We start from the raw sequence: 11,979 nt of genomic DNA, 5'->3' as shown, positions 1-11,979 counted from the left end.
TCGCTGTAGAGGATAGAGCAAACATGGTGAGCATTACGCTGCAGGAGTGCAGAATAACGCGAAGCGTGTTCTGCCTGCAGGGTGTGGCTTAAATAGCCTTGCAAGTAGTTCCAGGTAAAGTAGTCCCATTACCACGCCCTGCCTTTCAGGTAAAGTAGTCCCTCAGCCACACCCAGGGTATGCAGAAAGGCTCAGCCTCACTAGGCTGAGTAAGTAGTCCCAGGCAGTTCAATCCATCTTATGAGCCTCGCGCCAACGGCGCCAGGACTGAGTCCAGGAGGTTCTGGGACACTCCTTTGGGGCTTGATAAGCCCTTATGGGTGTCAGTGACTGGGGTGTGCCCATCAGTTCCAGGGGTTTTGGAGCACGCACCATGACAGCACTCCCCCGCAAGTCCCCCCTAACGGTGGGTTCTCCCATTGGTCCTGGTTTGTTCAAGTGATTATGATGAAACCTTTTCAACAACCGTGGGGCATGAATATGTTCGCTAGGTTCCCACGATCTTTCATGTGGTCCGTATCCTTTCCAGTCTATTAGATAAAATAGTTTTGATTTGAGGATTTTTGAGTCCAGGATATCCTTAACTTCAAATTCAGGTTCCCCGTCTATCATGATCGGTGTTGGTGGTTTCAATACTCGGGTTCCCGGTTGCACTGGTTTCAAAAGTGAGACATGAAACACGGGATGAATCCTCATGTGCGGAGGTAAATCCAGTTTCACAGCTACCGGATTGAAGATGGCCTTAATGGTGTATGGACCTACATATCTGGGATTGAAATTGCAGGTTCCTTTCATTGGTATGTGCTTTGACGCCAGCCAGACTTCATCTCCAACTTGATACTTTGGAGCTTCACTTCTATGCATGTCTGCCGATTTCTTGTATCTTTCTTTAGCTTGTCTCAGATGGTCAGTTGCTTGTTTGAAGGCTTGAGTAATAGTAGTGTGCAAACTTCTTACTGCTGGCATTTCCAGAAGTTGAGGCAGGTCAAGATTAGAGGTTCATGGATGCAACCCGTAAATGTTATAGAACGGACTCTGTCCAATGCTGGAGTGCAAGGAATTGTTGTAAGCATATTCGGTTATCCATAAAATGTCCTTCCAATTGCGTTCCGTTTGGTGTAACATACATCTGAGATATTGCACTAAAGTCTGGTTGGTCCTCTCAGTCTGGCCATCAGTCTGGGGATGATGGCTGGTGGAAAGTCTTACATCGATTTGCACTAACTCGCAAATCTTTTTCCAAAATCGTGAGATAAATTGGCTGCCACGATCTGAAATCAGTATGGAAGGGAATCCATGTATTCAGACAATCTGTTCTAAGAATGTGTTAGCCAGGATTGAAGCTGGGGGTAAGCCTTTCAGTAGGATGAAATGAGCCATTTTAGAAAACAAGTCCACCACCACTAATATTGTGTTGAACCCATTACAAGGAGGAAGATCAGTTATAAAATGAAGAGACAATGTATGCCAAAGTGTAGGCGGAATATCTAGTGGTTGGAGTTGACCTGGTGATCTCTTCTTTAGGGCTTTGTTTTGTGCACAAACTCCACAGGATAGTACAAATTGCTTGATGTCCTTATGCCATGTTGGCCACCAAAAGTGTCGCTTAACCTTGGTTTCGGTCTTAGCTATCCCAGGATGACCTTCTACCAGTGATTCGTGGTAATTTGAGATGAGCCTTTCATGAAGTTCTTTGCTGGGTAGGTAGAGACATCCCAGAAAATATGGTAAGTGGTTTGAGACTGAATGGTGAGCGCTTTTGGTGGCCCAATCCCTCAGAGTGTTAGTATCCATGAGATGTGTGATTTCCTCGTGAATGTCATCTAAGGTTAGAGACGTAGTTCCTAAAAAGAAATTCTCCGGGAATGATGGCCACTGGATTGGGGTTGGTGGACTCCTCTTCTACCCCTATACGAGATAGGGCATCAGCCTTGCCATTTCGACAACCAGGTCGGTAAGTAATCACAAAATCGAATTTAGCGAAAAATAATGCCCATCGGAGTTGGCAAGATGATTGAGCCTTCGCCACCTTCAGGTACTGTAGATTGAGGTGATCAGTGATTACTGTAATCGTATGCCTTGCTCCTAGAAGGTAATGCCGCCAAGCCTTGAAGGCTGCCTTGATGGCCAAAAGTTCCTTGTCGGTAATGGCATAATTCAGTTCTGGTGCCGTGAATTTCCGTGACCAAAAGGCCACGGGTGAAGTTGACCTATTTCAGGATCCATTTGCGAGAGGACCGCTCCAATTGCCAAACTGGAAGTGGCGGTCTCAACCACGTACGGTAGGTCTGGACGCGGGTGTTTCAGGATTTTTATTTTAAGTCCTGAAAGGCTTTCTCTGCCTCCTCTGACCATTGAAAACGTTTGTTCTTTCGCAGTAAAGAGGTGATGGGATGTACTAGCTGCGAGGAGCCTGGAATGAAGCGACGATAGAAGTTCGCAAATCCGAGCATACTCTGAACTCCTTTAATTGAGGTTGGAGAAGGCCAGTTGAGGATGGCATCAACCTTCCACGAATCCATGTGTACACCATGAGGGGTTAGGACAAATCCAAGAAACGCGACCTCAGTAATATGGAAGAAGCATTTTTCCAGTTTTGCAAATAGTCTGTGTTGCCGAAGTTTGTCCAGAACAGCACGGACGTGTTTCACATGTTCTTGCTCAGATGGGGAATATACCAGAATGTCGTCAATGTATACTACAACGCACACATCAATTAATTCTCGCAGGACGTCATTCATGAAATACTGGAACGCTGCTGGGGCGTTACAAAGGCCAAAGGGCATCACTTGGATTTCAAATAGCCCATATTTGGTGTGGAAGGCGGTCTTCCATTCGTCCCCTTTCTTAATTCTTACCAGGTGGTATGCTCCTCAGAGATCTAACTTGGTATAAATTTGGGCATCTTTAACTTGATCCAATAGTTCAGGAATTAGCGGCAAGGGGTAATGGTTTTTAATTGTGACTTGGTTCAATGCACGGTGATCGATGCAAGTCCTAAGGTCTCCTTCCTTCTTAGGCACGAAGAATAAGGGTGAGGCTGCTGGGGACTTGGACGAGCGGATAAAGCTGTTAGCCAGGTACTGGTCTAGATACATTTTTAGATGCAGATTTTCAGGTTCAGTGAGTGCATAGATTCGACCGTATGGAATCTGTGCGCCAGGTATGAGGTCGATCTGACAGTCGTACGATCTATGGGGAGGAAGAGTGTTAGCTTGATCCTTCTGGAAAACATCCTGATAGTCTTGGGATACCGGAGGTAGCGGGTTAGTCAGACTAATGATTGTTGTCACTTCCTTGACCAAAGGTTCCTTTGTTTGATAACAAGTACGAGCACATTCGACTGAGAAGGTCAGCCTCTTATCACGCCAGTCAATGCAAGGACTGTGTGATTTTAGCCAAGGCATTCCCAGAATGATTTGAAATTGTGGAGCCTTGATTATATCGAACACAATGGCTTCCCGATGTCCGTCTTGGCACAAAAGTGTCATCTCTGTCTTTGAGTGCGTTACCGGACCCGAAGCGATCTCAGTTCCGTCGAGAATGGTGACTAAATCTGTTGTTGTTTTTTTACAAAGAGGAAGATTCATCCTTGTAGCCAATTCTTGATCCATATAATTTCCAGTGGCTCCACTATCGATATATGCTCTGACTGCATGCATTCGAGACGGATGTTGGTGACTTATGAGGATCATTGGCAAGGCTAGGTGCGAGGTCTGGGAGTCCTTCTTTTTCGCTCGACAAGCGGACCTCTACGCTTGTCGGGCGAAGAAGTTTTCCGACTATGGCTCTGATTCAACTTTGCCAGCAACCCCAACTGCTTTCTTGGGTGGTTTTACGGGGCACTCTCGGAGGAAATGGCCGGCTGACCCGCAATACAAACACAACTGTTGTTGTCTTCTCCTATCTCTTTCTGCCTTGGATAACGGCCCTCACACTCCTCCAATCTGCATGGGCTCGGGCAAGTCAGTGGTTTTGGATGCATTTTCCTTTAGGCACACAAATACCTGAGTGTCCATTCTAGCTCGATCTGCCTAACGGTTCTGTAGTCTATGATCAAGCTGAACCACCAAATCTATGTATTCAGCACAATCACTGGGAGGGTTGACCACTTGAGCTAAAACTTCCTTCAACTCCCCTCTCAAACCACGGTAAAACAGGGTTGTTCTTTTGTCGCTTGACCAATCGGTTTCCACTATCAGTCTATTAAAGGTTGCGATGTACGTCAACAGATCTTGGTTCCCTTGGCGCAGAGACAAGAGTTCATTATCCAATGCCTGACCCTGAGAGTGGCGGGCAAACAACTTCTCCATGTCCAATTGGAACCTCTGGAAGTCTCGCAAGATGGGATCGTCCCGATTGACTAGAGGTACCGACCAGTCCGCTGTACTGCCACTGAGATACGAAAGCACAAAGGCTACCTTAGATTGGTCACTTGGAAAAGCTTCTGGTCTACATAGGAAATGTAGTCGGCACTGATTCATAAAAACCGCATACCTTTTTGGGTCTCCTGCAAAGCGTTCTCGAGGTGCCAAAGGTACGGCTCCTGGAAGGAGCACTTGAACTGGATTGCCTGGGGTAGTCAGAACAGTTGACCCCAATCCTGGTAACGGTGTTTGCCCCACCTGTGACTGAAGCAATTATCTAGCGAGCTCATCGGTACGATCCTTGGCCACGATCAGTTCTCTCCTCAAAGCATTGGTTTCCTGCCGGGCTGAATGTACCTCGGCCCTGAGTTTCCCCAAAAGCTGGGCTAGCTGGTCTGTCTCAGAGGTTTCCATGACGCCCAGGTAGAGAATTTGTAAAAGGCTTTGCGTTCTGTCACGCTCACCTGGTCTCTATGGGGGCGTAGCACGTAGCCGCACGAATGATGTCTGCACTGGTGTAGCACTGCTTGAATGATGATGTCCTCTTCTTTGTTACCACCCCAGGAGACTTTTGCCTGAAATGTCGAAACAAGATATTAGCTATTGAGTGGGGGTGGGTAGGTCCCACCACCTTTAACCTCCTGATGCCTAGCTCCTCTTCTGTCTCACCTTGGAGTTTTGTGAGGTTGGCTCTCTGTCCTGCTTGTCTTATTAGCAGGGGCGCAGTAAGCACAGTCTTTCGCCGGACCTAGTTACTTCACTGGTCCAGTGTGGTTGTCGCAGAGTCTGGAATATCTGGATTTAACAGGTAAGTCTCTATGCCAATGGATGCTTGGTATATGTTCTCAAAGTCTTTATTGCCCCAGATTTAAACGTGTTTTGTCTTTTCTTTCAGGTGCGGTCTTGTGCAGAGTTTGGATGAAGAATTGACTCTTCCTAGGATCCTGAGCCGGTTCCCTTCAGGTGAGTATTAGCGCGAGTGAGCGGCACTGAAAGTCTGAATAACTGTTCGTTTTCATGCGCAACTAACATGCTGTTTGTTTTCCTTCTGTGGAGGCGCAGCGCGGCTCCAGGACGGCGAATGGAAGAACCGCTCCAACGTATTCCGGAGGAATGCAGACCCCCGGGTGAGTATTGCTTGCCTGCACAGATGCCTTCTTCTCTGCAAGGGCGGCGATCTGAAGATCAGCTGAAGGCACGACCGATTGAATGAAATCTGCAGTTAAGGCCTTTGTTGCTGTACTAACTCCTGTTCTCTTCTCTTTCTTCTTTTAGGTACCGATGGATGGAAATCTCAGAACAGGCATGGATGTAGAGGATAGAGCTGACACGGTGAGCGTTACGCTGCAGGAGTGCAGAATAACGCGAAGCGTGTTTTGCCTGCAGGGTTTGGCTTAAATAGCCTCGCAAGTAGTTCCAGGTAAAGTAGTCCCATTACCACACCCTGCCTATCAGGTAAAGTAGTCCCTCAGCCACACCCAGGGTATGCAGAAAGGCTCAGCCTCACTAGGCTGAGTAAGTAGTCCCATGCAGTTCAATCCATCTTATGAGCCTGGCGCCAACAGTGCCAGGACTGAGTCCAGGAGGTTCTGGGACACTCCTTTGGGGCTTGATAAGCCCTTATGGGTGTTAGTGACTGGGCTGTGCCCATCAGTTCCAGGGGTTTTGGAGTACGCACCATGACACTTGCTCACCACCAGCTTTCCACTTCATAGCTACTATATAAGGGCTCCAAGCCAGCTCTAGGCAGACAACATTGAGGAGGCTGCTAGTTACATGACCAGGCTCTGTCACTCATCTGGCCAGCCCATCACCAGTTTTCTCCTTTCTGGTGGCTATCTAATGATTCAAGGCTGGCTCCAGGCATACATCATTGAGGAGGCGCTGGTCATTTCTTTCCACCCACAACAAGTTTCCCGCATTTTTGGTAGCTGCCCACGGTGTCCAGGCCAGCTCCAGTTAGACAGCATTGAAGAGGCTGTCTGTTACATTACCAGGCCCTGCCACACAGCAGGTCCACCCACCACCAGTATTTTGCCTTACGGGCAGATATATAAGGGCTCCAGCCAGCTCTGGGCAAACAGCATTCAGAAGGCAGATGGTCCTGTGACCAGGCCCCGTCACTCAGCTGCTCTGTCCACCATGTTAACCACCTTCTAGGTGGATACACAAGGACTCCAGGCCAGTTCCAAGAGCTGCTGGTTACATGACCAGGTGTTACATCTGGGACGCCTGCCACTTTTCGCCCCTTATAGTCCTTGTGTTGCAGACAGCGTTCCTTTCTATTCAGGCGTCTGGCTTCACCGTGTTTACAATGCTGGAGGTTGCCTAGGAGGCGTGTACTTGCTTGGAAGTCCATTGTACTGCAGCGTCAAGCATGTCATGTGAGGAGTCTGCTGACCGCAGCACAGAAACACAGACTCCGCCCCTTGCTGCGTTCTTAAAAGAATGTAGTTCTCTCATAACGCTGCTTTTAATTGTAGAATTAACAACACCTGAAAAATGTTGACGCGATTCAAGACGCGGTCTGCTATTTCGACTTCTCTTTTCCTGTTCCCTTTGGATTTATTTGCTTCATACATTGACGAGTCCGAAAGATCAAGGACTTCTACTGCCTAACGTTTTGGTACCTCTGCCTTGATCGCCTGTTTCCAGAAGTTCCAGCGGGACTCCTGTGTTCCCTTGCACACATAATACCCGTAGGACTCACTTGGACTCTGATTACTTACAGACTCCCTGACTATGTCCACTTTTCTACTCACTTTAGGTTTCTGGTTTCCAAATCTCCTGTTATACGCGTTTCCGCATGTACTGCATAACACCATGCTGCACGCAAGAGAACTTCCTTAATCGGTAAACCAGACTTCTCATACTCCTGGACTAGCCATTGCAAGTCATGTGCTGCTGATTTATGCTGCCTGCATTATTTTATCATTTGCTTTTACTTGAGACGGTTCTGTACGATTGGACTCACTAACTCAACTGGGACAAGATTGGAAACTACACCACGTGCATCATTGAACGCTTTGCTGCCTGGTGCACCATCCCGGCCCTAGTTGTGTCCCTCGTTCCGCCCGGGAAGATTCCTCTACTAACCTTCCTGTTTGTAATTTTTTCTTGTTGTTTGTTTCCCAACCTTGACTTTTTGAACATCCCATTATTCATTAGGGGGTAAGTCATCCTTGTTAAGTCAACCTCATTTTGTTGGTATTACTAGTTTGGTACAGGGATTTGATACTAGTAATGTTGATTTCTTTAGGTTCAAAAGTCCCATATACAAGCCATCATTAGGCATGTATACTCTGTAACATAAGGATTATTCTACTGGTGCCTTATATTGCCTGTGTAGTAACCTGTTGTCTTTTATTTACAGCATTGGTGTGGCTGTGTGGGGGTACCCCGCTCTTTTGGTTAATCAACCCCTCTGTCTGTAGATAACAAACAGCAGAGGGGTGTATAACATAGAAGAGGTTGAGGAGGCCTGGTTCTGGGTAAATCCCTCACAGGATTTTCTTCCAGCTTGGGCTGAATATAATTCCAGAGTGGCTCCCTCCTGTCATCTGACTTGAGGTATTCTTAGCAACGTCCCAGTCTGTGCTGCTTGGTGGTGAGTAACGCCATGCCCTGCCACTCAGCTGTAGCGCACACCACCTATTTCACCAGTCCTTCTTCAGCATCCCCAATGCTGGCATCCCCAGTAAAGGACAGACAAAGACAAGGACATCACCCATTTGGGCCTGTTTGGGCCTGATAGGGCCAAGGCCCAGACCAGCAATCCGCATTTCACCTGAAAAGTAGGTGCTACAAAATACATCACCATGTGTCTATTCCTTCCACAGTCGATCGCCGTCCTAGCTCGGGGTCAAATGGCCAATTGCCCTATGCAGTCCCAGCAAGCTATCCTTGCAAACCTCATCTATCCATCTTTCCTCCATCCAACACCCACAGACCAAACACCCCTGCATGCTGATCTATGCTCACTCATCAGCCACTCCTGCCACAAGATCACCTACCTCATCTCATACAACAACCTTGCCACCCTCTTCATAACTGAAAGATGTTTTACCCTGACCTACCTCTGGCTATTGCATCCAACATGCAGACTTTCCAGGAAGGGCAGGAGGTGGAGTGGCAATCAGCCACAGAACAAGCCAGTTTGAAGCATTCAATTGCCTGTTCCATTCATCTAGCAAGGAATCCATTACCTTCTACCTCATTTACAGACCACCTCACAGGAGTGATTTTTTCATTGATGACATCTCCAGCTTACACTCCTCTGCCATATCAGCACAGACTAATAATATATTTTACAGAGATTTTAACCTCCCCAAGTCTCACGCTGACAACCACACTCGAAGCACGCTATTTTCAGTGACCTGATCCATGGACCTAAAGTACATTGTGCTTTCCCCCATGCACAACAAAGGCAAATCCCTAGACTTAGGCCCTGATTCATGGATTATTTGTGCCAAAAATAAATGGGGATTTGTGCGCCATTCTGCCCGCAAATCCCTGTTTAACAAATGAGGATTTGCGGGCAGAATGGCGCACAAATCCTGTTTTTCTTTACGCAAATAATCCACGAATCAGGGCCATAGTCTTTACACCATCCCCATCATCACCTTCACAGATTCTATCCCACTCAACTGGTCTGACCCCTCTGCCATTCCACTGTCGCTCACTCACTCTATCATGGCGCACAAAGGTCAAGTTGAACGCTCTTCACTCAGAGCAACTCATTCAAAACCTTCCTAGTCAATCAGCAAGAAACAAACTTTGCATACTTCACCTGTGCAGGGAATGCTTTGGGCCTCCTTGAATTATTCAACTCATTTATGAAACTGGTGGACACTTATGCCCCCCTAAAGACCAGCTTTGCTATCACCAAACCATCTGCCCATTGGTACACCCCGAGCTTGTCAGCAACAAATGCTCAATCAGAGCCCCAGAGAAACGGTGGTGCAAAGAAAATAACCCCAGTGATCTCACCAACCTCAGATTTCTCCATAGGATTCTGATCCACTCAGGCCAATGCTGCTTACTACTCCACCACCATTGAAGAAGTCTCTGACAGGAACACAGCCCGCTTCAAAGTAGTATAGCAGTATAGCAAGCATTCACCCGACCCCGAGGTGCCAGCAACTCATGAAAAATGTGACAGCATCCATAACAATTTCATTGAAAAAATAGACAAACTCTGACAGATCATCGAATCAACCTCGCCCAGAAATACCTCCTCTGCACCCTACCACACGCTGCCCCTCTTGACTGAATTCTCTCCTCTCTCCCCCGTGGATATCCTAAAAAGGCTTGCCTTTCTCAAACATACCTTGTACCCTGACAATGCCATGCCAGCCTCCATCAGTAGAAAATCGACAGGTTTGCACTCACAGAACATCTCAGCATCATTAAAGTCTCCCTTACTGAAGGCTCATTCCTGGAATCCTCTAGATTGGTCTCATATGCCCCCTTTTGAAAAAAAACACTATAGAGCCAGATAGCCTGGCCAACTACTGGCCCTTTACGAGCCTCCCGTTTATCAACAAAATCTTGGGATTAAACAACTGAGCACCAGAATCGAACAACTACACCTCCTACATGACTATCAGTTGGGGTTCTGTCCCAAGTCTAGCACTGAGACAATAACCATCTAAGTGGTGGACGATGCCCTTCAAATAATGGATAAGGGTAATTAATGAAGCCTCACCCTCCTTGACCTCTCGGCTGCATGCAATCCCATCACATCTTCCTCTGCCTCCTCGCAGACAGAATAGGATTCACTGGCACTGTCCTGAATTGGTTTACCTCCTAACTGTCGGACGGACACTAAGTTGTGCAGATGAACACATTGCATTCTAACCAACTCTCTGTATCCTGCGAAGTCCCCCAAGGCTCCATACTATCACAGATGCTTTTTAACCTTTACATGCAGCTTCTGGGGACCCTCCTCAAAGATCCCAATATAGACATTAACCAATTGACGGATTATAGAAAGTTATACATGAGAGTAAAGAGTACACAGGACATCAGTCGTCTCTGCAATTACCTAGCTATCGTCCAGTCCTAGATGCTGACTACCTAGCTCAAACCCCTCCAAGACCATATTTGTTCTCATCAGTTACCAATAAACAACTCATCCAACAATGGCTCAATGAAATGCCCTAGAAGGATTTGATCTGCAACTCTCAGATTCAGCAAAATCCTTAGGCTTCACCATGATCAGTAGCCTGTCCTTCCAGAGCCAAAAAGGCCCAAACGGCCTGTCTGCAAATATCCACCCTTCAGAAAACCAAACCCTTCATCCCGCCGCAGGAATTCTGGACCTTAGTGCAGGCTCTTGTGGTTTGGCACATCGATGGGGAAAATGCTCTCCTGATGTGGCTCCCAGCCGCTCAACCTAAAAGCAGTGCACAATGCCGCAGCATACCTCATTACGAGTGTGTGGAAATTTGACCGAATCAACACCGTCCTACAAACTACCCTGGCTTCCTCTCTAGGCCAGGATACTGTTCACAACTACCTGCATCATCCACTAAGCACTCACAAGTAGCACACCGGTGTACCTGGCAGCCTATCTGTACCTGGTGGCACACACTCCTCATGCAGCAAATCAACCAACCACCCTTGAATAATAACTCGCCAGTGAAGAGAGGACCCACAAAATAACGCATTTTCATGTATTCACCCTCTGGAACTCGATCCCTGCATCAGCTCAGAATGCCCCCACAATTCTTCAATTCCTCAAAGCCTTCAAAGCGTGGCTATTTCAACAAAACCTGACCAAGGACTCATTCCGATAGATACACAGATTAACCACAGGCCGCAACATACAATACTGGGCTACTGCTAAAAGATGGCGGCCCAAATTTTGCCACCCACACACTGTACATCGATTTGCTGCTCTTGAGATAGACCCGTGCATTAAACAATGAAATAAATATAAATGTATCACTAGAGATACACTTCCATTGATCGATAGTTGATGGCAATGTGGCTTGTGCAACTTACCTCAAATGGCTTATTATACATATCAGCCGCTCATTAGCTAAGGTAAAACCTCGTTGCATGGACTTTTCCCAAAATTCTATTGTTGATAGCTTTTGACTCGGTAGACGTATTTGGATGAAATGTTCCAAAGACAAAACTGTTGCTCGGGCACTTCCAAACTGGAAATGATGGTAAACATTAATTAAACGGTTCAAAGGCTATTAAGACAGCAAAACAATGCTGTTTTTTGGCCTGCTCCCATTCATTTTCCCACAGAGAAAAAGTGCTTCCATTAAACACCTGTAGCGTGGAAACCACTAGATTTCCACCAAAGAAGAAACACGTTGGGCACAAAGCATCATGGATGTGCCTTTTTCGGGTTTTGGTGTAAATCTAACCAGTAGTTGTTAAAAAAGTTGACGGAGAAGGGCATGCCCCGGCTGCCAAAAAACGTGTACATAGCTCCCATAGTTCATTGCAGGAGAAAGCCCTTTCAGAACTGAAAAGCCGGTGATTTTTTTCTGCTCATTGTGCGCCGTCCCCACTATTCTTGTGGGACACTAGAAAAAAAGTGCTCAAAATGATATCTGGAGGAGGGGCCAGGGGTTGATTCACGTCTGGCTAC

The sequence above is a fragment of the Ambystoma mexicanum genome, chromosome 1p (assembly GCF_040938575.1).
Source record: "Ambystoma mexicanum isolate Mex_15411 chromosome 1p, UKY_AmexF1_1, whole genome shotgun sequence".
NCBI lineage: Eukaryota > Metazoa > Chordata > Amphibia > Caudata > Ambystomatidae > Ambystoma > Ambystoma mexicanum.
Note: the sequence above shows the minus strand (reverse complement) of the source record.